General features: G+C 41.9%; 1 protein-coding gene across 3 annotated transcripts in view; it reads right to left on the bottom strand.

The window, feature by feature from the left end:
• Positions 1-27,266, bottom strand: part of OVCH1 (ovochymase 1) — a 413,341-nt gene that overhangs the window by 88,183 nt on the left and 297,892 nt on the right. The window lies entirely within an intron of this gene.

Below are 27,266 nucleotides of genomic sequence, written 5' to 3'. Positions count from 1 at the left end.
CAAACTAAAATAAGCTGGGCGTTGTGAATGATGATTCATGATACTAGAGCCCAACTGAGAAATAAGTCTGAAGGAAGCTTAAGTCAATAAGGTCTATGGATTAAAGCAGTTATTCTCTGGAGAAAAGCAGGAGAGATGCAGGCACATTTGATGCCGAGTCAATGTACCAGTTCTCTCCCCTAACTAAGGTGGCTTCAGTGAGTATGCATGACAGCTCCCTCACTCTTCTCAGCTCTCTTCTCCCTCTTATTTTTTTTTTTAGCAGTAGCTCTCTCATATGAAAAAGTACAAAGAAAAGAACAGCTTACAGCCAGCAGGTGAAACAATTTGGTATGGCAGCAATGTGACCAACTGCCCTAAGACTCAAATTTGGCACTGCTGGGGAAGGTGATCACAGGACCGCACAATACTTCACACCTCCTACCACCCTCTCACACCTTACATCAGCGTTAGTGACAAGGAGCTCTGGTCAAGTATTCAGACTGCTGTTCTATCCTCATATCGAGTGCTATAACTGCTCCTCTTACTGATACAGACTCAAGATTTGAACCATGTGCCTCAGCAGAAAGCAGCATAAAAGTCATAAGCTACCTGAAAAACCACCACTTAATTCTATTCCTTCCAATATGCCATTCAGGTACCAAGGGTTTGACAGTACACCCGAGGTACAGGGAATGTAGGGGTGCCTTCTTGATGCAATATCCCAGAGGTGCTGGATTGCCTCTCTCTCTTTCCCCCACTCCCAGTTCAGCATGTCTCCCTCCTTCTCCCCCAGGTCCTAAATATAGGCCTTGTCAGAGGTTTGGCAGCTGCAGCATTTCAAACAGATCTGGGAACATCCTTCATCTGCAACCTTCCTCCCATGATGCAAACAAGGGAAAGCCCCAGGTCCAGCCAAAAGTCATCTGTCTGAATTGCTGCAGTTGCCAAACATCTTGCAGAGCATATTTTCAGGACCTGGGAGAGAAGAGCAAGTGACCTCCTCCACGGGCAAGCGTAGGAGACCCTCCCCTCCTTTTTCAATCTCTTCATCTTCTTCTTTTTATTACCAACAGGACAGTTCTACATCAACCCCTCAACTCACCCTGAGCAACAGATTCCAGATTCTTCAGGAAGGAACTGCTGATGAGGAACAGGAGCAGGCCCAACACACAGCTCCATCTCCAGGGACATCTGACCTACTTCCCCTGAAGAAGCGCAGAGTAATAGTCATTGGGGACTCTATGCTGAGAGGCACAGAGGGACCCATTTGCAGGCCGGACATGCAATCGAGGGAGGTCTGCTGTCTGCCTGGAGCCAGGATACGAGATGTCACCGCCAATCTGGGTAGACTACTCACACTAAATTATGTAAACTAAGGAAAGAAGGGCGATCTAAATCTAATAAATATCTCAAACACAACCCCACACAGAACAAACGAACCTGCTCAGCAACGCTACAAGGCTTAAATATACATACACCCAACCATCCACAGCAGGAGAAACACTCAATCAAACAGAAAACAAAAAAAGAAGTGGAGAAAAAGCCTCAGTTCAGCTTTATTTGGCAAAAAACTCCACTTCACATACATTCCTACACAAACAAACCGGTAGGGTGAAGAAAGCACTGTAATAGCTTGCAAAGTCAATGTTCAAAAGCACCAGGGGTACATAACCCCACACGTGAAAAAAATGTGGCAACAGGGCACAAAGGCACATTGATCCGAAATCATAGCATTAGGCCAAAAAAAAACCACTTAGCTGCCAAAGTCCATCAGATATGTCTCAATCCAGCTTAGTAACACAGCAGCTAAAATACCCAACGGGGAATCTCCCGTTTTGCCAGTTCTTGCTGCGTCAGGGGTATCCACACGGCTTCATCTGCAAGTCCACGGATCCTTTGGTGCTCCTCTAGTACGTCATGAATCACAAAAAAGGTGCAGGAAAAACAGTAAAGCACACATGCTGAAAAAGCAGCACAAACTCCTCCCCTTGCTGACATCCACCAATCCAATAACCTTCAGGACCCAAAAAAAGCCGCCAACTCAATCCGGGCATTCAATCCAGCAGGCTGCACCGATTTTAACAGATAGATCCACCTTTGCTCCTTCTGCCACAGGAGACGTCTCCAGTTACCACGGAATAAACCACCTGCTCAATCACAGTACATTGTAAAGATCCATGGGCGTAATCAAAATTTGAGTGGCATTTTAAGTCTAAGTACATTGAGACCTGTTTTGTCAGATTCACAGACAGTGACTCCAGGAGGTCACCGTTGTTGTGGCCATTGTTCAGTGTGCTCCATAATGATTGTATCTGATGTGTTTATTCATCCTCAGACTGGTCGGGTGTTTATTTATTTATTTTTTTTAATTCTTTATTCATTTTTAAATCTTTCAACAAGTGTACAATAAAAGTGATACATAGATTTACAATCAACACTTGATAAATCTATCAAGATAATAACAAATGTATATATATCTAAACCCTTCTCCCCCCCTTCTTTTTCCATACTATTTTCTTCATTGAATCAATCTTTTTCATATTTTCTTTTAACCTTGTTCTTTATTTATACATTCCCACCCCTTTCCCCTCCATTCATAAGTATTGTTAAGAAAATGGTGTTTATTCATCACAAAACAACGTCAATGGCTCCCATATTTCATTAAACCTTTTATAATTTCCATTTTGTATTGCTATTGAATGTTCCATTTTGTATATACAGTGGTGCCTCACACAACTAACTTAATTGGTTCCAGGAGCAAGTTTGTTATGCGAAAAGTTCGTTATGTGAAACGCGTTTTCCCATAACAATACATGTTAAAAAAAATAATTCGTTCTGTAGCATAAAATATGCTAAGATGACATAAAAAAAGATAAATTTTTTGTTATTATTTTTATTTAGATACATCTAAAAACATACATCTCCCTGTCCTTTTACTTCCACTATCTTCCTATCCCATCTCTATTCCCTTTTGTCCCTCTCCCCATGATCAATCATCTCACCACCTCTCTCTTCCCTCACCCTCAGGGTTCAAGATTGCTTCCACTCTTTTTCCTTTTGTTCTCTCTGCCTGTCACCCTATGATTTAGCATCCCTTCTGCCCTTGTCCAATATTTCCCCTTCTCTCCCTCCCTCTCATCCCCTGCTCCAACATACCGTATTTCGACTGCCCTTCCATCCCCAGGCCTGCCAACTTCCACTCATTTACTGCTTTCTCCCACCTCTGCCAAAGCCCGCCCCCCCCCCGCAGTGATCGGCAACACCAGGCACCCCCCCTCGATCGGCGAAACAGGGCCCCCCCTCGATCGGCGAAACAGGGCCCCCCCCTCGATCGGCGAAACAGGGCCGGCGACTGCTTTCTCCCGCTGCTGTTGAAGTCTGTAAACAACTTTAACACAAGCCACGGGGCTCTAACAGTGCGTATACTGCCAACTGCTTCCTTCCTCCTTCCTCTCCCCTCATGATGTAACTTCCCATTTGGTTGATGGAGGAGGAGGAGGAGGGTAGCCGGTAGCGTCACGCACACTGCGCGGAAGGATGCAGCTCGGGCGACTTCGTTGTGTGAAACGAAGTCCGTTGTACGAATCAAGACAAGAAGTTCGTTGTGCGCAGCGTTCGCTGTGCGAGGCGTCAGTTATGCGAGGCACGACAAAGTGAATTCCACCAGAAATTAAAGTTAAGCTTGCTGTGGTCCTTCCAATTGGTAGTGATATGTTGTATGGCAACTCCTGTCATAATCAATAAAAGTTTGTTATTACTTGCCGATATCTGACTCTTTTTTCTCATAGACATGCCAAATATCACAGTATCATAAGTTAATGCTACAGGATTTTCTAATAAAGAATTTATTTGATCCCAGATCGAATTCCAAAAGGCTAATATATAGGGACAAAAAAATAAAAGATGATCCAAAGTCCCTACATCAAGTTTACAATGCCAGCATCTATTAGACAATGAACTATTTAATTTATTTAATCTAACAGGGGTCCAAAATGCTCTATGCAAAAGAAAAAACCAAGTTTGTCTCATAGATGCTGACAGTGTATATCTTATTCTCCAAGACCAAATTTGTGGCCATTGAGATACTGAAATTTGATGCCTAATCTCAATGCTCCAAATATCCCCAAGACCATTTTTAGGTTTTTTATTAACCAAATCACTAATAACTTTATACCATTGTGCGGCCTGGTGTCCCAGAAAATCTGCTTGGAAGCATAAAAATTCCATGCTACATTGAGAATTTAGATTTTTCCATTCAGGGAACCCTGCCTGAATGGCCTGCTTCAATTGCAACCATTTATAGAATTGTGATTTATTCAGTCCAAATTTATTTTGCAATTGTGTAAACTCAAGCATTTTTCCATTTGAAATAACATCATTTAAAGATCGTATTCCTGCATTTAACCAATGCTTCCAGACAATCTTAGATCCGCCAATTTGAATCTTGGAGTTTAGCCATATAGATTGATTTGTTGATTTATTAATAGGAATTTCAGTTAAATTACTTACATACCTCAGAGTTTTCCATGTATCTAATAAAAGTTTATTTTCTTTATACAATCTGGGCATCTTGATACTGAGAATGTGACTAAGATGTAAAGGAGACATGAGTCGCCATTCCAAATATAACCAATCTGGAGTGTATTCAATGAGATCTGGGAGGACCCAATACATACCTTGACGTAAAATATAGGCCTGATGATACCTATAGAAATTTGGGAAATTTACCCCACCCTCCTTAATTGATTTCTGTAAAGATACCAAAGCAATTCTAGGTGTTTTGCCAAGCCAAACAAACTTAATAATTATTGAATTCAATTTTTTATAAAAAGAGTTTTGAAAAAATACCGGAATCATACACATTTGATAGCAAACCACAGGCAATACTATCATTTTTATAGTTTGAACTCTCCCCCACCAAGATATATGTAACGGATTCCATTGTTCACATAATTCTGAAACCTTTTTTAATAAAAGTTTTTCATTTTCTTTTATTGTATCTTCTATTGAATTTTTAATCCAAATTCCTAAATATTTTAATCCATCCTCCTTCCAAACAAAAGGAAATGAATCAAACATAGATTTTATGCAATGAACATTAAGTGAAAGTATTTCAGATTTATTCCAATTGATTTTATATCCTGAAAACATTCCAAACCTTTCAATCAATTCTAACAAACACGGTATAGTTGAACCTGGATTGCGCAAATATAATAAAATATCATCCGCATAAGCAGATAATTTGTATTCCCATTCTTTCAGGGGAATACCCTGTATCCCCTTTGTCTGGTTAATAGCTATCAATAAGGGTTCCAACACAATATCAAACAGCAAAGGAGATAGTGGACATCCCTGTCTAACTCTTCTATGTAGGTTAAAACTTTCAGATAAATTATTATTAATGTATAATCTTGCCATAGGGGAGCTATACAAAGTTTTAATCATTTGAACAAATTCAGGACCTATACCAAACCAATCCAAAGCCTGATACATGAATGACCATTCTACCCTATCAAAAGCTTTTTCTGCATCTAAAGATAGAGCAAAAGCTGGTTCATTCATCATTTTAGATAAATTTAAAGTATGAAACGCCAATCTTGTATTGTTAGAAGAATGTTTGTTAACAATGAAACCCATTTGATGTACATCAATTATGTAAGGGAGAGCCTTTGCCAATCTTGCCAGTGCTTTAGCCAATAATTTTCCATCCACATTAATTAATGATATTGGCCTGTAATTCGAAACCAAAGTGGGATCTTTATTTGGCTTTGGCAAAACAATCACCACAGATTCTGCCATGGTACTTTTAATACAACCTTTATTAAGTTGAAATTGATATAAATTTAGTAAATAGGGTAATAAAGAATTTTGAAATGTTTTATAGAATTCCACAGTAAAACCATCCCCACCTGGAGCGGATCCAACTCTAAGAGACTTCAATGCTGTTTCTAATTCTTTTAATGATATAGGTTCTTCTAAACTTCTTTTTATATGATCAGGAAGTTTTGGACCCTCAAGAAGATTTAAAAATTCCTTACCTTTTTGAACTTTATCATCAGAAGACTCGGAAGAATACAACTCTTTGTAAAAAGCCAAAAATTGATTTGATTGTGCATATTTCCTTTCTCATCTTTTATTGCAATTATTTTTATTCTTCTTTTCTTTGCTTTAAGATAATTTGCAAGTAAACTTCCTGCCTTATTGGATTTTCCATAATACAAGGTTTGCGAAGAAAATAAATCTTTCCTTGCCATTTTTGAAGAAATTTCATTATATTTACCCTTAGCCTTTAATAAAGCTTGCAAATTTTGATGATTCCATTTATCAATTAATTTAGACTCCAGCAGTTTAATTTATTTTTCCAAGTCTAAAAATTGTTTAATAAGTTGTTTTTTAATATATGCAGAATAAGAAATGATATTTCCTCTTATAGTAGCTTTAAATGCATCCCATAAAATTTCCGCATTAATATCTGCTGAAGTATTTATTTGGAAAAATTCCAAAATTTTTAATTTGATTTTTTCAAGAAAAGTTGAATCTGAAACCAATGCATTATCAAACCTCCATAATGATCTATTATGTTCATTATTATCTAGTGTAAATGTAATCCACACTCCTCCATGATCAGACAAAATAATTGGATCAATGGAGGCTTGTGTCACTTTTTGCACCATGGAATGTGATACCAATATGTAATCAATTCTTGAAAAAGATTTGTGAACTGGCGAGCAAAAAGAGAATTCCTGATCATTAAAATGAAGAATACGCCATATATCTTTCAAATTACAAGTATTCACCAAATTATCTAACCCTAATGATTTTATATTTTTGCTTGGTTTTTTATCCAAAAAAGGATCTATAACAGCATTAAAATCTCCAGCTACTATTAAATTAGAAGCAGCCAGTGGGAGTATTAATTTTTGTATATTTGTAAAAAAATCATTTTGGTTCGAATTCAGGGCATAGATATTTAGTAAAGTCAAAGTATTATTTCCCATACTCATTTCCACTTTTATCCATCTCCCTAAAGGATCAAATTCCCTCATTTTAAATGAAGCTAAACATTTTTTGTTTACTATTATAGCCACTCCTGCCTTTTTCCCTACTGCAGGAGCAAAGAAACAGTGTTTCACCCAATTATCTTCTAATTTTTTGGATTCTGCCATTGACAAGTGTGTCTCTTGAATGTAATACACATCAGCCTGTTGCCTTTTTAAAAATGCTAATATTTTTTTTCTTTTTACTGGGTGATTAAGGCCATTGACATTGAGTGAAAAAATTTTAATCTCCATCAATCCAATTAATTTTTACAAAATATCTTTCATTTCTTATATCTGAACAAAAAACTGAAATTATTTGAAATGAATAAACACCATTTTCTTTTATATCCCCATTTCAACATCCCTACCCCAATTATCAATTTCCCTTAACCCCCTCCCACCCCTCCCTCTCCCACCCTTAATATTGACTGATAAAACCTGTAACTGCACATATAAGACCAAGTAAAGCATAAATTAAAAGCTCTTTACAGACCACAATTATAGAACAATATTGTATGTAATAATCATATGTATTAAATATTAATAATCAAATATAAAACTAAATAAAGCTCTTTCATTGACTTTATAAATGACAAGAGAATATGAAACTCTATATATTTGCTAAAAATATTAGACTTGTAATAAACCTAGAAATAAAAAGTAATTATTGATAATATATATTCTCCCTTTTTTATTATTGTTATTATTTATTTATTTTTTTAAATTTGTATATTCCCTTTAAGTAATTTCAAGGAACCTATTAAACCCTAAACTAGAGTCCCTTAAAAATCTTTGTTCACAGAAATCATTTGTATTTAAGACTTTATAAAAAATCTCCATTAACTCATCAAAACATATAAATTAAATCTGTCACCATAAGTTCTGCATATTAATATCATATCTTCAAGAATATAATATAACAACATATATCAGAGATTTTAATAACTGTTCAATATATGTAGCAGGAAAGAGAAAAAAAATCATTTCAACTTTAAAAAGTCATCTTTTGTGATAAAGAGATTAAATGCTCATAGAGAGACAAACTGTCTTTTTCATCAGCATTCCATTTCACTGTTTCCATTCAAAATGACTCAGAGCCAAACTGTCATTTAGCTTATTCTCAAATATATTATAGATGATAATAAATCAAATCAAATAAAAATCAAGAAGAATCAATTTCAATTCCATGAAGTGAATAAGCCAAATTAGATTGACATCGGTTGTTCCCTTTGATTTAAAAACATTTCCAGTTTCACAGGCTCATCAAAGCTCATAGTTTTGTTGTCAATAGTTATTTTCATAATCGCAGGGTATATCAGGCCAAATCTAGCTCCGATGTCTCTTAACTTCGGCCTCATATCTAAAAATTTTTTCCTTTTATCTGCCGTTGTTTTAGCGAAATCAGGAACGATGTGCACTTTAGTATCCTGACATTTTAGATTCGGATGTTCTTTAGCCATTCTTAACACCTCTAAAACTTGTTGGTGCCTTAGCAACTTGAAAATTAGGGGGCGAGGACCTTGTAAAGTATCAGGTCTCCTCATTGGTATGCGATGTGCACGTTCAATTTCTATCGGGTATTTGGATTTGAGGGGCAGGACTTTCATCAAGAAGTTTTCAACAAATGAGACCGGATTATTTTTCTCCACCCCTCCCGGTACACCCAAAAGTCTCAGATTATTCCTCCTCATGCGATTCTGGCAATCCTCCACCTCCCTGGTGAGTGCAAAGATTTTATCTCTGTTCATTTTATATTGCCTTTTTTCAGCTTCAAAACTGTCCATTTTCATTTCTAACTTCGTTGTTTTGATTTCTAGCACTTCAGTTTTTTTATTTAAAGTCGCTACTTCTTCCTGAATATCGTCTAGTTTTTTGGCGTTTTTCAAAAGAATTTCTTTTATTTCTTGTAGTTCTTTTCATAAATCGATATCAGTTTTATCCCTTGACAACGGACATTTCGACGGTGTCGCCGGCTCTGGCTTAGCTCTTTTGACACTGCCAGTAGTTGAAGGCATTATATCTGATTTATTCTGCTTTCCTGAAGCCATAACGTTGTTGTTTTTCTTCTTTTTTACTTTAAATAAGATTTTTATTTTCGTATTTTTTATCAGTAATGTCTGTGAATACGGAGCCTCTGCCTTACCCGACCATCCTCGTGCACTCTCAGGCCACGCCTCCTCTGGTCGGGTGTTTAAACTACGCCGTTTCACCTCATGTTTGACAGAAGGGGTGATATATATTATTGTTTGTCCCTGTTTGAAAATATACGTGGGACACATATCGACAGCTGAAGATCAGATTGATTGAGCATAGATCTTGCTTGAACACTCGGCGTATAGAGGAGCCTCTGGTAGCACACTGTCTGGAGTTTTGCCATGATTTTGGATCTTTACAATGTACTGTGATTGAGTGGGTGGTTTATTCCACTCACCGTGGTAACTGGAGACGTCTCCTGTGGCAGAAGGAGCAAAGGTGGATCTATCTGTTAAAATTGGTGCAGCCTGCTGGATTGAATGCCCGGATTGAGTGGGCGGCTTTTTTTGGGTCCTGAAGATTATTGGATTGGTGGATGTCAGCAAGGGGAGGAGTTTGTGCTGCTTTTTCAGCGTGTATGCTTTACTGTTTTTCCTGCACCTTTTTTGTGATTCATGACGTGGTGGGTGTACTAGAGGAGCACCGAAGGATCCGTGGACTGGCAGATGAAGCCGTGTGGATACCCCTGACACAGCAAGAACTGGCAAAACGGGAGATTCCCCGTTGGGTACTTTAGCTGCTGTGTTACTACGCTGGATTGAGACATATCTGATGGACTTTGGCAGCTAAGTGGGTTTTTTTGGCCTAATGCTATGATTTCGGATCACTGTGCCTTTGGGCCCTGTTGCCACATTTTTTTCATGTGTGGGGTTATGTACCCCTGGTACTTTTGAACATTGACTTTGCAAGATATTACAGTGCTTTCTTCACCCTACCGGTTTGTTTGTGTAGGAGTGTATGTGAAGTGGAGTTTCTTGCCAAATAAAGCTGAACTGAGGCTTTTTCTCCACTTCTTTTTTTGTTTTCTGTTTGATTGAGTGTTTCTCCTGCCGTGGATGTATATTTAAGCCTTGTAGCGTTGCTGAGCATGTTCGTTTGTTCTGTGTGGGGTTGTGTTTGAGATATTTATTAGACTACTCACACCCAATGACCACTTTCCTATGCTTCTTGTCCACATAGGAACAAACGACACTGCCAGGAACACCCCGGAGATCATCACCAGATATTTTGGAGCACTGGGTGAGAGGCTGAAGCAGACAGGAGCGCAGGTGGTCTTCTCATCGATCCTCCCAGTTAGAGGCAAGGGAAGAGCCAGAGATGAACGTATCCTGAGGGTCAACGAGTGGCTATAGGGATGGTGCCGGGATATGAACTTCGGATTCCTCAACCACGGAGAAGCGCTTCAAGGACTTCAGGGACCGGACGGACTCCATTTGACCAGTAGGGGTAAGAAAGTCTTCGGACACCGACTAGCCCGCCTGCTTCGCAGAGTTTTAAACTAGGTAAGTCGGGGGAGGGTACCCACTCACTTACTGGTGCAGTAAGGAACTATCCTGATGAGGTGAGTCGAAACACCGCTTCCTTGTCCAAGGTAAGTACCCACATTGCAAACAGTTCTCTAGGGGTCACACCAACTCAGGAAGGAAACACCTCACAGGGACGTAGCAAACACAAGGTATGGAGGGCCATGTATGTTAATGCACACAGTTTAGGCAATAAAATTCTGGAATTGGAGACTGAAATAAAAAATGCCAAGCTAGACATGGTGGCGATATCCGAAATTTGGTTCATGGACTCACATGGGTGGGATATGGCTATACCGGGTTACAATTTAATTCATCAGGACAGAGAGGGCAGGTTAGGCGGAGGGGTAGCACTATACATCAAAGAAGACATCAAAACCACCAGGATCACAGAGGTCAAGTACACCGGAGAGTCCCTCTAGGTAAACCTGGCAAGAGGCAGTGAAAAATGCCTGTATCTAGGTGTGGTATATAGACCCCCCAAGACAACTGGAAACCATGGACGCAGAACTAATTGAAGACATAGAGAATATCACTCTACGGGGCGACGCTGTACTGCTAGGAGACTTCAATATGCCTGATGCAGACTGGAACACATTTTCAGCGACAACCAGCGCCAGCAGGAGGCTATTAACCTCCATAAGGGGAGCACGTCTCAACAGATGGCAACAGAGCCCACTAGGGCCCAGGCGATCCTCGACCTGGTACTCACCAACAGGGAAAGTGTCTCAGAGGTCTCGGTAGGAGATGCACTAGCCTCCAGCGACCATAATATAGTATGGTTCAACCTTAGGAAAGGTTTCCCTAAATCAAGCACAAAAACAAAGGTACTCAATTTCCGGGGAACTGACTTCGCATGCATGGGAGATTTTGTCCACTGGAAGCTGCAGGACCAAGCAGAGACCGGTGATGTGGAAGCTATGTGGTCAACCCTGAAATCAACCATACACGAAGCAACTAGCCGCTTCATTAAGGCAGTAAATAAACGACAAAGAAACAATAAACCTCAATGGTTCACCACGGAAATCTCGCAACTCGTTAAGGAGAAGAAAAAAGCATTTCTTTCCTATAAGCGCTCGGGGGAAAGAGTAGCTAACGTGGAATATAGGACCAGGTCTATAGCGGTCAAAACGGCAGTTAGGAAGGCCAAACTTAGAGTGGAAGAAACTCTGGCAAAAAACATTAAGAAAGGGGACAAATCCTTCTTCAGGTATATTAGTGATAGGAAAATGAACACAGGAGGGATAGTACGCCTTAAAAGACCGGACGGAAGTTACATGGAAGCAGATTCTGATAAAGCCGAACTACTGAATGAATATTTCTGCTCGGTCTTCACCTGCGATGCACCGGGACACGGTCCGCAATTGAAGGCGAAGCAAAACACGGAAAACCCTTTTCAGAATTTTGAGTTCACTCCAGGTGAAGTTTACAGTGAACTGACAAGACTCAAGGTGAACAAAGCCATGGGACCTGAAAATCTTTCCCTGAGCACGGGGAAAGTTCCCCTGGACTGGAAAACAGCTAACGTTGTTCCTCTGCACAAAAAGTGCTGCAGGGCAGAGGCTGCGAATTACAGACCGGTGAGTCTCACATCAATAGTGTGTAAACTTATGGAAACACTAATTAAACGCAAATTGGACATGGTCTTCAATGAGGGGAATCTTCGGGATCCCAGTCAACATGGTTTCACGAAGGGTAGGTCCTGCCAATCCAATCTCATAAGCTTTTTTGATTGGGTAACAAGAAAGCTGGACTTGGGAGAGTCTTTGGACGTCGTGTACCTGGACTTCAGTAAAGCTTTTGACAGCGTCCCATACCGCAGGTTGCTAAGCAAGATGAAATCGATGGGGTTAGGAGAGAAAATAACAGCATGGGTCAAGGATTGGCTAAGTGGCAGAGAGTGATGGTTAACAGTACCCCCTCTAAAACATCGGAGGTGACCAGCAGAGTGCCACAGGGCTCAGTACTGGGTCCACTCCTTTTCAACTTATTCATAGGGGATCTGACTCGGGGGCTTCGAGGTAAAATAACATTATTCGCTGATGATGCCAAACTATGTAATACAGTAGGTGATTGCAATTTAAAAAATAATATGGAGCAGGACCTGCTTACTTTGGAAAGTTGGTCCTCAACCTGGCAACTAGACTTCAATGCTAAGAAGTGCAAGGTCATGCACCTCGGAAGCGGTAATCCATGCAGGACCTACTCCTTGAATGGAGAAACTTTAACTAGGACTTCAGCAGAACGAGATTTAGGAGTAATCATCAGTGCAGACATGAAAACTGCCAATCAAGTGGAGAAGGCTTCATCCAAGGCAAGGCGGATGATGGGTTGTATTAATAGAAGTTTCATCAGCCAGAAGCCTGAAGTCATAATGCCATTGTACAAGGCCATGGTGAGACCTCATCTGGAATACTGTGTACAACTCTGGAGGCCACATACCGTAAAGATGTGCGCAGAATTGAATCGGTTCAGCAGATGGCCACCAGGATGATTACAGGCTTCAAGGGTCTCTCGTACGAAGAGAGGCTGAACAAATTACAGCTCTACACTCTCGAAGAACGTAGGGAGAGGGAAGACATGATTGAGACATTTAAGTACATCACAGGACGTGTCGAGGCAGAAGATGACATTTTCTTTCTCAAAGGACCCTCGGCCACAAGAGAACATCCGCTGAAACTAAAGGGCGGGAAATTTCATGGCGACTCCAGAAAGTATTTTTTCACGGAGAGAGTGGTGGATCATTGGAATAAGCTTCCAGTGCAGGTGATTGAGGCAAGCAGCGTATCAGACCTTAAGAACAAATGGGATGCCTATGTCGGATCCCTACGAAGGTTAAGTTAAATTGGGTTATTAGGGCATAGACTAAAGGGGTGGGTCAGTAGGGTGGGCAGACTTGATGGGCTATAGCCCTTTTCTGCCGTCATCTTTCTATGTTTCTATGTGATGCTGGACTGTAACTAGCAAAAAAGAAGGAGAAATGTTGTCCCCTCAGGGCTATAGCATTATGAAGGCATCCCCACATTTCCTGCACTCAAACATCTAGCATGATATGTTTTAAGGAGTGGGGGAGAGGGAAGGAGAGTTGGGCATCCAGGGAAGGGATGCAGGAAAGAGACAAAAGATGTTGAAATTGTTGGGGAAGGTGGAGGAAGAGGGACAGGAACCCAAAAGACAGACTCAAAGAGATGTTGGATCTACTGGTTGAGGTGGAGAGAGTGAAAGATACTGGATCAATAGAGGAAAGGGAGAGAGAGATTATGTAATGTAATGTAATTTATTTCTTATATACCGCTACATCCGTTAGGTTCTAAGATGCCAGATCATTAGGGGTGTACTTTCCCCAAGATAGGTTTTGTGAAAAGTAGGAAAGAAGGGGACAGGAACTCAGAGAGGCGATGCTGTATACAGGGGAAGGCCAGGGACACAAGGCAGATGGCTGTACACAGGAGGAGGCCAGGGACACAAGGCAGATGGCTGTACACAGGGGGAGGCCAGGGACACAAGGCAGATGCTGTACACAGGGAGAGGCCAGGGACACAAGGCAGATTAACCGTTCCCCTTAACTGTATTCATGACATCCTGTTTGTCTGTCTTGCCTGTTTAGATTATAAGCTCTTTTGAGCAGGGACTGTTTCTTACTCTGTATAGCGTTGTGTGCGTCTGGTAGCACTATAGAAATAATAATAGTAGTAGTAGTAGTAGTAGAAGATGCTGTACACGGGGAGGTCAGGGACACAAGGCAGATGATGAACATGGAGAGAGAAGAAAAGTTAAACGGATAGGAGGCTCAGAAAGAAGGAAAAACAGAGAAAGGCAGAGAAGAGACACTGGGACCAATGTGAAGGGAAAACTACAATATTCATTTTTAAATATGTTTAAACTTTATATGCTGCCTTTACTGGTGAACAGGCCAAAGTGATGTACAAAATATAAAAACAAAAAGCAAAGCAGAAAAAAATGAATGCCATAATTTATATAGAAAAGTGAACACTCAACCAAATAAAATAAACTATATTAAAACATATATTATAACCTAAGAAAACACTTAGAATTCCTAGAGAGCCCCCAAATCCTTTTGAAAAACATGAGTTAATAAATATTTTAATTTTTTTAAAGATGTATCCTTATGAATCAATGTTGGAAGAGCATTCCAAAGAAGTGGTGTAATAAAATTTTAAAAATGCTGCATCATGGGTAGACTGAAAGCAAGCACATGAAGATGAAGGAATAGATACATTCGTAAACTGATTGTGTAGGATAATTGAGAGACTGCATTGATAAGATTAGTCAGATAGGATGGAGATTGTTCAAAAATTGCTCTATGTGTTAAACGTATTTTAATTGAATGTGATAATATATATAGATTGCATGATATTGAACTGGAAGCCAATGAATTTTATCAAGAGTGGTGAAAAAAAATCTACCAGTTGTTTTGTAACAATTGCAAACACTTCAATCGAAACTGTGGTAATCCTATATAAACCACATTATAATAATCAAACCTCAAAAAGAGTAATGAAATCAAAGAAACTAATGTAGAAAATTAAAGTGACAAATGGATCGGAGGCATCTATGAACCTGAAAGCCTTTTTGCATAACAGATACTTGAAATTTAACAGATAATTCAGAATCGAATAGTTAGATGCTATCGATTTATGAGTCCTAATGACTTGATGAATTACAGATCTAAAAAGAATATTGGTTTTGTGCTAGTTCGGTAAAGTCCTCCAGCGTCATCCTCATGGTTGTTTTCATCTGATTGCAAGTCACCCTCTTCACCTAGTTCCTTCGATCTTCCCATACATGTCCTTCTCCAATGATCTCTCTCTTCTCACAGTGTGATCAAAATAAGACAGTTGTAACATCATAATTTGTTCTTCAAGTGACATAGCTGGTTTGAACTCTTCCAGAATTAATTTGTTAGTTCTTCTGGTGGTTCACAGCACACACAAAGCAAAGCTCAAGAGAGTCAATCTTCTTTATGTCTTGTTTCCACAGTGTCCAGCTTTCACATCCATAATTGACCGCTGGAAAAAAAAATGTTTATGGACAAGCCTGATCTTTTGTTTGGAGTGTTATTTTCTTGTCTTTGAATACTTTGTCAAAAGCCTTCACTGAAAAGTGACTTCAGTGCTATTCTACAGAATATTTCTTCCCTGCCAGTTGCTTCTTTGTTTACGAAAGAGCCCAGGAGATTGAAATCCTTTACAACTTTATCACCTTCAAGCTCCAAATCATCATTTTCTTTGTTGTCTCGTCATTTTATTCTTCAAATCATGTTGGTCTCAGGCTCTGGTCTCTGTTTTCATTTGTCTTCTCTTAACTCACTTGCCAGGGTCTCCTGACCATTTCACATTTCTTCTTTCTCCATGCTCACTATCCATCTTCTATCTCCATGTATGTATTGTTCCCCATGTTCAGCATCTCCCTTCTTTATATCTCCTATATGTCTCTATCTAGTATTTCCCCTGTGCCCATCTCCCTGTCTTTCATCATCTCACTATTCTGTGATCCCTCCCCCACTGTGTTCAGTATCACTCCTCTATATCCCTATGCCCCCTAAGTCCAGCAACTTCTTTCCGTGTTCTTATTCTCCCCCATGTCTAGCTATCTTCACTCTGTGTCCATATACCTTCCATTTCTGGCATTACCCCTCTGTGTTCATATACCACACCCATGTAAGCATTCCCCTTTTTGTCTCAAATCCTATGCTCCCATCCATGCCCACCATCTCCACTCTCTTAATATATCTCCGTGTCCAGCTTCTCCCCTCTTTTACTCATTTACACCATTGTCTCTCTCACCCTAATTTTTCTCCCTCTGCCATGTTCAATATTTCACTCACTCTTCCTTCATCCCCTTGGTTCATCTTTTCTTTTTCCTTTCTCTCTCCTCCATGCAGGTCCTGCACCTCTCTTCCTCTCTCCTTTTCCTTTAGTCCCTTCCCATGGGTCCAAATCTCTATCCCTTACCTTTAGCACTGAGGTGTGGGTCGGCATCTCTCCTTTCCCTCCACAGTTCTAGTCCACCCCATGGGCCCAGCATATTTTCCCCTTCCCCCCAATCCCAAGACCAGATCCAACACCTGTCTCCCTTCCCTTCAGCTACAGCTCTGGAGCCACCCAGTCAGCACCCCCATGGATCCAGCAGCCCAAGAAATCCCTCCCCCCTTCGTGGGTGCAGCAGCATCCCCCCTGATTGTGGGTGCAGTAGTCCTCACCCTCCCAATCTCAGGTTCAGCAGCCTTCCTCCCTTGTGATCATGAGTCCTGCAATGCCAGCAAGCCCTGCTCCCTTTAAAAGCGGCAAAAAAACCCAACAACCTTCGACTCCCCTACTAGGTTGGCCCTTTTGCACCTCCCCCCACCCCGGGCCTTTTGGTGGGTTTTGCCAGAAGTTACATCAGGACTCAGCTGGAAGAAGGTACTGCAGCAGACCTGCAATGCTGCCTTTTCAGTTACTGAAGCTTTTTAAACATTGGTAGGCCCAGGGTAGGAGGCGCAAAGTTGCCTACCCGGTGAGTCGCAGGGATTTTTTTTACGCTTTTAAAGGGGGTTGGGTTTGCTGGTGTTGCAGGACCTGCAATAGCAAGGGAGGGAGGCTGCTGGACCTACAATCAAGAGGGGGGATGCTAGTACAGAGGAGGGGGCGGGAGGAAGGCAACTTGTGGCAGTTATCCTTTACTGGGAGAACAAGGCCATTTAATATGTATAGCGTTGAAAAGCTTGGTTCCTGAACACATAACAAATGGGCTAAATTTTTCCCCGTTCCTGTGGGTTTTCCACGTTTTACCACAGCAATCACGGACATTCTCTATTGCCATATTCTGTTCTCATTGAAGGTTCTTGAATTTCCATAGAGGCTCTTTATAAGCTGAGTTGTGTGTTTGGGTATTCTTATTTGTGTTAGAGTTCTCCGTAGTATATCATGATCCAAACAGTTAAAATCTTTGCTGTAGTTGATGAAGCAAAAAGTAGAGGCTTTTGGTATTCTTTACTCTTCTCGAATATTCATCTAAAATTGGCAATAATGTCTCTTGTTCCTTGACCTTTTCTGAAATCAGCCTGAACTTCAAGTATTTTTTTTTTTCAATATATGATTGTAGTCTTCATTGTATTATTTTCAGCAATATTTTGCTGGCATGTGGAATTAATGCATTCTGTAAGAACATAAGAATTGCCGCTGCTGGGTCAGACCAGTGGTCCATCATGCCCAGCAGACTGCTCCCGCAGCGGCCCTTAGGTCAAAGACCAGTGCCCTAATTGAGTCTAGCCTTACCTGAGTACGTTCTGATTCAGCAGGAACTTGTCTAACTTTGTCTTGAATTTCTGGAGGGTGTTTTCTCCTATAACAGCCTCTGGAAGAGCATTCCAGATTTCTACCACTCTCTGGGTGAAGAAGAACTTCTTTACATTTGTACGGAATCTATCCCCTTTAACTTTAGAGAGTGCCCTATCATTCTATCTACTAAGTCTATTCCCTTCAGTATCTTAAATGTTTCGATCATGTCTCCTCTCAGTCTCTCTTTTCAAGGGAGAAGAGACCCAGTTTTTCTAATCTCTCACTGTATGGCAACTCCTCCAGCCCCTTAACCATTTTAGTTGCTCTTCTCTAGACCCTTTCGAGTAGTACAATGTCCTTCTTCATGTCAGGCGACCAGTGCTTGATGCAGTACTCCATGTGGGGGCGTACCATGGCCCAGTACAGCGGCATGATAACCTTCTCCGATCCTTTTGTGTCTTCACTACTCTGAACAACTTTGTATTGTCTGCAAATTTAATCACCTCGCTCATCGTACCAATTTCCAGGTCGTTTATAAATATGTTGAAGAGCATGGGCCCACGCACCGAACCCTGCGACATTCCACTCGTGACGCTTTTCCAGTCTGAGTATTATCCATTTACTCCAACTCTCTTTTTCCTATCTGTCAACCAGTTTTGAATCCATGTGAGTATATCACCCTCGATTCCATGGCTTGCAATTTTTCAAAGTAGTCATTCATGCGGGACCTTGTCGAACGCCTTCTGAAAATCCAGATATACAATGTTGACCAGGTCACCCTTGTCTTATCTGCCTGTTTACTCCCTCGAAGTAGTGCAGCAAGTTTGTCAAGCAAGATCTTCCTTTGCTGAAGCTGTGCTGCCTGGTCAGCATTAGATTGTGTCCATCAAGGTGATAAATGATGCGGTCCTTTATCAGCACCTCTACCATCTTTCCCAGTACACTTTCAAGAAGTCCAAGGAAGCCAAAAACCCCTCCTGGCGCCACTGCTGCCACCAATGAATGCACCATTTCCAGCCGGAAACGTGGAACTCATAGGATGGCATTCACTGCCTTCAGGTCCAAAATTGGTCAGCAATCTTCAGAGTACAGTGGAACCTTGGTTTACGAGCATAATTCGTTCCAGAAGCATGTTCGTAAACCAAAATACTCGTATATCAAAGCGAGTTTCCCTATAGGAAATAATGGAAACTCAGCGAGAGGGAGAATTAGAAGGCCTTGAGCATGCACAGATGCATGCTCAAGGCCCGGCAGAGGCAGGAAGTTCTTCAAGCGGCACTGGAACGTCCTGTGGGCTGCGTGCCGGTGCCAGACGGGAGTAAGTTTCAAGTTGTTTGGGGGGGGGGGGGGTGCTCGCAAATCGAGTCAACGCTTGGTTTGCGAGACAAGTTTTGTGAGAATGTTTTGCTCCTCTTGCAAAACTCGCAAACCAGGTTACTTACAAACCGAGGTTTGATTGTACTTTCATTGGCATGATGAAGGAAAGGATGTATCTCCCGGTGCCCCAGTTTCCCTTTGGGACAGGCTTTATAGCTGCCTGATCCAGCAACCTGTGCGCTGTGGCTCACACTTGGCTGGCCCTCTCCAGAATTTCCACAGGACGGGACAAGAATAATTCCGGCAGAGGCCGGAAAAACTATAGTCAAAGACCATTCCTGAGCACAACGAGGACTCACTGGGCCATTCCAGAAGGAAGGCCAAATGCCGCCTCCTGAATTGGGAGGACCCCTCCGCCAGAGACCTGGTGGCATATTTTTCTCTAGGATGGGGCAGAAGGCCAGGAGTAGAAAAACTGTGGGTCCACTGCACCTCCAAAACCAAGACTGGAGGGAGCTCTGTGTCCCGCCGCCAGGGGACCGGTGAACTCCGGCAGGGCCGAAAATCTGGCCGTCCCACACCCCTGGTCGAACGAGGTCTAGAGCCCGGGAGCACCTCAGGCTACAGACCTGAACACTGGCCATAGTCATCCAAACCTTGGCCAAACAGGAGCGAACACGTAAAAGGAACCTGCTCACTGAGCCTTTAGCTGAAGTAGCATCCAACCACTGGTGAATCCAAGTCATTCGCCGAGAGGAGCCTGAAGAGGCTCCGAGCTTAGTTCAAGATGCTACAGAGTGCTTCGGGCAAAAAAATTCAGACATTCCCAGGCCACACAGAAGTGGCCGCCGCAGCTCGTCCTCCCTATGTAGCGGAAACAAAATGATGCTGGAGATCAAAATTCAATTGGTAGTCCTTAACATCCTGCAGGACAATCCCTCCATCTGAGGAAAAGAAGGTATGCTTAGCGACCTGAGCCACAGCTGAATCCATTGTCAGCAGGAAAATTGCTGACCTATAAACAGCATAAACAGGATACAGTCACACTTGCCTTCCCCTCCTTCCACTTGTCCTACATAAACTGAGGAAGCTGCTCTATGTATAAGAACATCTGCACATACTCACTAAAGCCTCAAAAAGGCTTCTTAGTTAAGGGATAGCACTAGCATGCAAGCAGAGTTGTGAGACTTCACCAGCAAGTATGACGGCATTCCTCTGCTGTCTATGGAGTACCCCCATTACAGTTAAGCGACTTCATTTTTTTAATCACACAGCCAGGGATGAATTAAGATCGCTGAAACAGTGAAAGAGTTCAATAGTTAGTTTTACAGTTTGATAATTTAAAAAAGAACCTGCAAAAGACAGAATCTTTAAAATTGATAAGATATTTTTATGTAGTTATCCTGGGTGCATAGAATTTAAAGAATAGAACCAGAAAAAAAAAAAAAAAAAGCTACTGCAAAATTCACTGAAACAAGCAGAAATCGGGACTACTATACAGTGGTGTTCTAAAGACTAGATGAAACAAAGAAAACTGCAGATGGGCGTACAATGATGCAGGCAAAGTTTATTATATCAATAAATCGAATGTGGTTAAAACATCTAAAATCAAACAAACCAGGAGACCCGACATGGTCCTTGTTTCGGAACACACACCTTCATCAGGGGTCCCAAATTGAGAAAGAATTCAGTTAAAACCGCAAAACAAGCTATGGCCTGCATGGAAGCAAACTGGAGGTCAAACTGTGCATGGGCTACTGAATTTTGCATTCTTTCAACTTTCTGACATTTTAATTATTTTAACCCAATAGATTTGTCTGTGTACCACATTATAAGGGCTACATTTGGCTATTAGAATCAACTTATTATTTTAGCTTGGCCTTAAATTTCTGAGTTTAAGTTGCCATGTTTATTGTTTTTCTGTATAAATTGAGTAATATACTTCACTCGTCAAAAAAGTACATACAAGTATCATATGTTGCTCTATGTGTCAATGATGGCTCAGTAATTAGTGGGCCACCCTCTGTTCTTGTTTACCTGTCTGCACTGTGTCGGCATTGAGTGAACCAGTTTGATGAGGTGATCATGGGTAACAGTTCCAGGCTGCAATGAGTGACTCAATCAACCCATGTTTTGGTGCTGGATGCCTCTTTATTTCCCAGGCCACCTCAGAGGCAAGAAAATTCTTCTTCACTCATCACTGACAGAAAGGAACATGTTCCTCTATCAGGTTCTGAGTCTTGTTCATGGTTGATGCAGAAAGTGTATGAAACCTCAAAAGCCCACACTTTAAAGCTGATGAAACCAGCCTCCTGATTGGTCAGAAATAATGCGTGCTGGACAGTCTTGATCCAGTTTTGAAGCATGATCTGTAAAAGTTATAGTAACTATGTTCTAGTATTAGCAAAACTGTAACATTAGAAACAAGCAATCTTAAAAAGTTGATTGTAATAGCCAAATGTATCCCTTATAATGTGGTACATAGAAAAATCTATTGGGCCAACAAAGAAATTAAAAGATCAGAAATTTAAAGAATACAAAATTCACAAGTGGTTTCAGATTTTTGCATAATACTGTATTACAGCTGTCAAATATGTAAAACTTAGCAGCCTTTTACTATTAGGCACTAAGTCCTAACATGGGCTTAGTGCACACCAAAATGCTTTGTATACATTATGAAGCAAAACAAAAGAAAGGCAAAGCCGATGTCGCAATACAACACAAGGGATTCTATTGAAAGTTCCTATGGGAAGTCCCAACTAGGATCCTGGTTTTGGCAGAACACTGCCTTCCTCAGGGGACATACCAAACTGATAACAGGATATTACAGTGGTATCTCTATTTCAGATAATCTTGAAAAAGACCTTTAGAAACGTACTGAAAGAAGTATTGACAGCCAAATTTCTAAAGAAACTTGTCAATGAACTTTCAATAAAATCCCTTGTGTTGTGTTGTATTGTGACATCGGCTTTGCCTTTCTTTTGTTTTGCTTCTCGATATGCTGGGCAAAGGACTCTTCTCTTTCTGTCTAGTGGTATGCATCATGTACATTTAAAAAAATATATTTGTGAAAGGATATGTTATGGATATGGAATGGGTGTAGAAATATTCAGCTAGCATGTTTGCATTACTGTGCACTAACTGGATAACACAGGGTTAACAGAGAAGCACTTGAGGGCAGATTCTGCAAATGGTGCCCTAAGTTAGGCTGGAGTAAGCACCCTATTGTAGCCTAACTTAATTGGTTTAATTGGCACGCTGACTGCACCAATTAAAACCTAATTAAAATCTTATTTAAAATTATAGGCACCTACAAAGAGTACTAGAATTGCATCTACGGAGACACCTAGCAGCACCTATGGTTACAGTAGGCGTGGCTTGGGCAGGAAATTACCTTAGGCATTATTAAGCATGATTCTCTGCCAAAGACAGGCACTGGCAATGCCTACCTTTAACAGGAGCTGTGATTCAGCAAATGGCACCATAGCGTGATTGACATGTAAGCACTCTTTTTTAGGTAGCTGTCAAGTTACGGTGTATGCAGAATCTGGCCCTTAGTGTCTTCTAAATCAGTGTTCTTCAACTTTGGACCAGCGGAAGTAAAATAATTATTTTGTGAACCAGTAGTTGAAGAACACTGGGCTAAGTCATGGGCCAGACCCCACCCATCTCCGTCCCAGACCTCGCTCCCATAATAGCACTAATTGTAACACTATTTTTTCCATTCATGTCTTACCTATGGTGAAAAGCAAGTCTAAGCAGTGGCGTACCAAGGGGGGGGGGGGGGGCGGGAGGGGCGGTCCGCCCCGGGTGCCAGCCCTGAAGGGGTGCTCCCGGCCTTGCCGTTCAGTCCCCCCACACCCCCGAAGGACCGCTCGCCCCACTGACCTTCCTGCACCACCTGTGAAGCAGCAAGCAGCAGGATCGCGAGGTCAGCTATCCCTGAGCTGCTTGGGCGCTGCTTCCTGCGCCGCGGTCCCGCCCCTCCTCTGACGTCAGAGGAGGGGCGGGAACGCGGCACAGGAAGCAGTGCCTAAGCAGCGCAGGGATAGCTGACGTCGCGATCCTGCTGCGGCTGCTTCATAGGTGGTGCAGGAAGGTCAGTGGGGCGAGCGGTCCTTCAGGGGTGGTGGGGGGACTGAACGGCAAGGCCAGGAGCATAGGTAGTGCTGCTTCATAGGTGCTGCGGGGAGGCCAGGGGGGCGAGCGGTCCTTCAGGGTGGGGCGGGTGGGCAGGCAGGCAGGCATTCAAGGGGGAGGGGGGGTGACAGGCAGGCAGGCCTTCAAGGGGGGGGGACAGGCCTTCAAGGGGAAGGGACAGGCCTTCAAGGGGGGGCAGGCAGGCCTTCAAGGGGGGGACAGGTCTACAAGGGGGTGGACAGGCCTACAAGGGGGTGGGACAGGCCTTCAGGGGGGGACAGGCCTTCAAGGGGGGGACAGGCCTACAAGGGGGGGGGACAGGCCTACAAGGGGGGGGACAGGCCTACAAGGGGGTGGGACAGGCCTACAAGGGGGAGGCAGGCCTTCAGGGGGGTGCAGGCCTTTGGGGGGGGTGCAGACCTTCAAGGGGGGGGGACAGGCCTTCAAGGGGGGGACAGGCAGGCAGGTCTTCAAGGTGGGGGGACAGGCCTACAAGGGGGAGGGACAGGCCTTCAAGGGGGGGGACAGGCCTACAAGGGGGTGGGACAGGCCTTCAAGGGGGGTGCAGGCCTTCAAGGGGGGACAGGCAGACCTTTAAGGGGGGACAGGCCTTTGGGGGGGACCCTGGTTTAGAAGTACACGGAGGGAAGGGGGTGTTCAAAGAGACGTGCATATGCCAAACTTTGGAGGGGGGGGGATGAAGAAATAATGGGTCTGAAAATAGAGGAGAGGGAGAGAAATGATGGACCATGAGATTTAGGGAGGGAAGGAACTGAAAGGGAGAGAAATTGGACACAAGGGATGGTGTGGAGGAGGGATAGAGATACTGGATAGGAGGGTAATTAGGAAAAGAAAGGAAGAGATGGTGGACTCTGGGGTGGTGGGGAAGGAGGGAGAGATGCCGGATGAAAGGGTAGTTAAGAAAAGGTGGATCTGTGGAGGGAGATGAAAAAAAGGAAAGATACCAGACTTCCTGGGGAGGGAAGGGAAATGGAAAGGGAGGACAGAGTTGGCAGATGGATGGTTAGCACGCAGAAAGAAGAAAGATGGAGACCCTGGCAAGCAAGTTATCAGAAGAAAACCAGAGCCTTGGACCAACAAGATTTGAAATATAACCAGACAACAAAAGGTAGAAAAATTAATTTTATTTTCTGTTTTGTGATTATAATATACTAAAAAAGGAATTCCCAAGTGGGCAAACTTCAAATAATCCTATCAAACAATCATTCCCACTTAAACTAGAATGTGTCTGAAAGTTCTGATTTACTAACAGGATTTCCGATACTCTGACTGACGTCAGTACACTGCCAAGTATTTTAAAATGAGGCTGTCGCCATTTTTATTTAGACTTTGTGACCGCTTTCAACTACACAGTGAGCAGTAAGTAAGTGAATTTATTGTGTAGAAATTGTATGAAGTATATTGCTGTTTATTCAAACAAAAAAACTTTTTTGTTTTTCCAGCGGCTTGTTTTCTAACATAATCGGCCCTGATGCAGTGGGATGCCACGTTGGCTTTTCTATAAATGCAAGCGCTGACATAAGATAAGTAGGTCTTCTGAACAAGAAATGTTGCCTAAATATAATAAGAATTAGCTGTTGAATGTAGTCTCATGAAGTTTATAAGAGTGTAATGAAAGGAATGGAAATAAATTAAACATAGGATTTTTATAAAAAGTAAAAAACGATTTAATATAAACATTACTAATTTATATTAGTTTTAGTCTTTTGGTAAATAAAGTTAATGGATAGGAGTGAAGGAGTGAAGCCAATGATTGGAGAAAAAGGAGCAAGAAACAACTACGCTGAATACCCCAGTCATTGATTTTGACTACGCGTAGGCTCCATTACTGAGGCTTACTCCTGTTAGTAAATCAGAACTTTCAGACACATTCTAGTTTAAGTGGGAATGATTGTTTGATAGGATTATTTGTGATTATAATATGTCAGATTTGAAATGTGTATCCTGACAGAGCTGGTGTTGGACTGCAAACGTGAGCTAGGATTTAACAGAGAGAGGAAAAGTCCTTTTTGTTTCTTTATTTTATTTACACCACAGCGCCAGTGTGGTTAGGAGAAGCCAAAGGGGGTGAAAAAGCTATAAAACCCACCAGGAGTTTTGAAAAAAATCACCCAACTGGGCAGGAAAATCGAATTGAAAAACCAATTCAATAGGCTGAATCGAATCGAAATTTTTTTTCCTGAATCTGGCAGCATTAGTTTGCGCTACTGTCTTAGACTTTAGGACCTGGGATTGGGGAGAGATGGCATCCTCAGTACTTTATAATGCAAGTGAAACGAGGATTTGGTCAGACTTTTGAAGGGTCTGCAGAAAAAAAATATTGTATAGGCCGGGGACATGAAACAGCAGGAAATGGGAACTTTTCTTCCTTCTATTTTTGTGAATGGAAAGGCTGAGGATGTCAGAGAGTTCAGTTAAAATATGTGCTTTATAAGAAAATATAATAATGTGTTTTATAAAGTTTATAGCATAGCTGGCCTACCCAGTAAGGTGTTTCTAGTGGTGGTGGTGGCAGCGTGTCAATGTGTTGAGAGGAAGAGGTGGTCTGGGAAATTCTGCTGAGCAAACTCCGGGCCCATTTCCATCCCCCAGTTAGTCCATTCCACTCAATTGGTTCACACACTGAGTGGGTCTTTGGGTGTTGTGTTGGGATCTCTTCCAGTGGTTTATCAGTATCTCCTTCTGGTCCAAGGAAGGAAACTTTGTTATCCTTAGCATTGACCTACAGAATATGTTTGTAACAGCGCTGCTTGTGTGGCATTAGGCTATGTAGTGATCGAAAGAAAAAAATAGACCTTTGCACATTTTTGCACTATATGGTGGGTGTATGAGGAGATTCACATTTCCTGCACAGCTAAGTCCATGTGAAGTTACCTTGTGCTGTATTTGACATCTAGCAAGGTCTCTGTTTGAAAGGAAAGATCTAAACTTAAAAATGAAGTGGCCAGAAGTTATGGTAAAAGCAGATAGTGTAGCTGGTTTTAAGAAAGATTTGGACAAATTCCTGGAGGAAAAGTCCATAATCTGTTATTAAGACATGGGGGAAGTGTCTGCTTGCCCTGGATCGGTAGCATGGAATGTTGCTACTCTTTGGGTTTTGACCAGGTATTAGTGTCCTGGATTGGCTACCATGAGAATGGGCTACTGGGCATGATGGACCATTGGTCTGACCCAGTTAGGCTATTCTTATGTTATGTTCTCATCTGTAGGGGCCTTTGTTTTCACTTCTTATTTTAATGTATTTTTTTTCTGGGAACTTATCAGTGTTTTTTTATAATGGGAACAAAAATGGAAGAGAATTAATGTGTGTGGGATGAGGGGGTAACTAATTTCTTCAGCTAAATAATTAAATCCACTTCAAACAGACATAGGAGAACTCACGCACCATTCACACACCCTCCAACCAAAAACGTCAAAAGAAAAAAACTGTTCGACAACCTCCTAGCCATTCGAGCTGCAACACTCGACCCCCAACCCTACAACCAATTGACATCGACCACATACTGCAAAACCTTCAAAAAGAAATAAAAACCCTTCTATTCAAAAAACACATAAAACCGAACTAACACAATCAGAACTGTCCCAAGCATCACCTGCAACTACTCCATATGTACTTCTGATGTCATGACAATTCAGACATAATTTATGTTATGTTATGTTTGGAATATAAGAAAATTTTCACTGCCTGTTTCTATTCTGACCATTTATTCCATTTCATGGTCATTACAAAAAATATTTTTTTACATGAGGGGGGGGGGTGTCAAAAAAATGATGGGCCCCGGGTGCCACATACCCTAGGTACGCCACTGAGTCTAAGACCCGGGTTTAACCCTCTGAACCCGGGCCGCAACAACTATCTGGCCCTTTGGACGCGTTCGGCAAACACGGGCCTGGAGGAGATCCGGACGGAAAGTCCTTGGTGCGAG

This window comes from Geotrypetes seraphini, chromosome 7 (genome assembly GCF_902459505.1).
Source record: "Geotrypetes seraphini chromosome 7, aGeoSer1.1, whole genome shotgun sequence".
In the NCBI taxonomy this organism is placed as follows: domain Eukaryota; kingdom Metazoa; phylum Chordata; class Amphibia; order Gymnophiona; family Dermophiidae; genus Geotrypetes; species Geotrypetes seraphini.
Note: the sequence above shows the minus strand (reverse complement) of the source record. Positions and strands in the feature narration are given on the sequence as shown.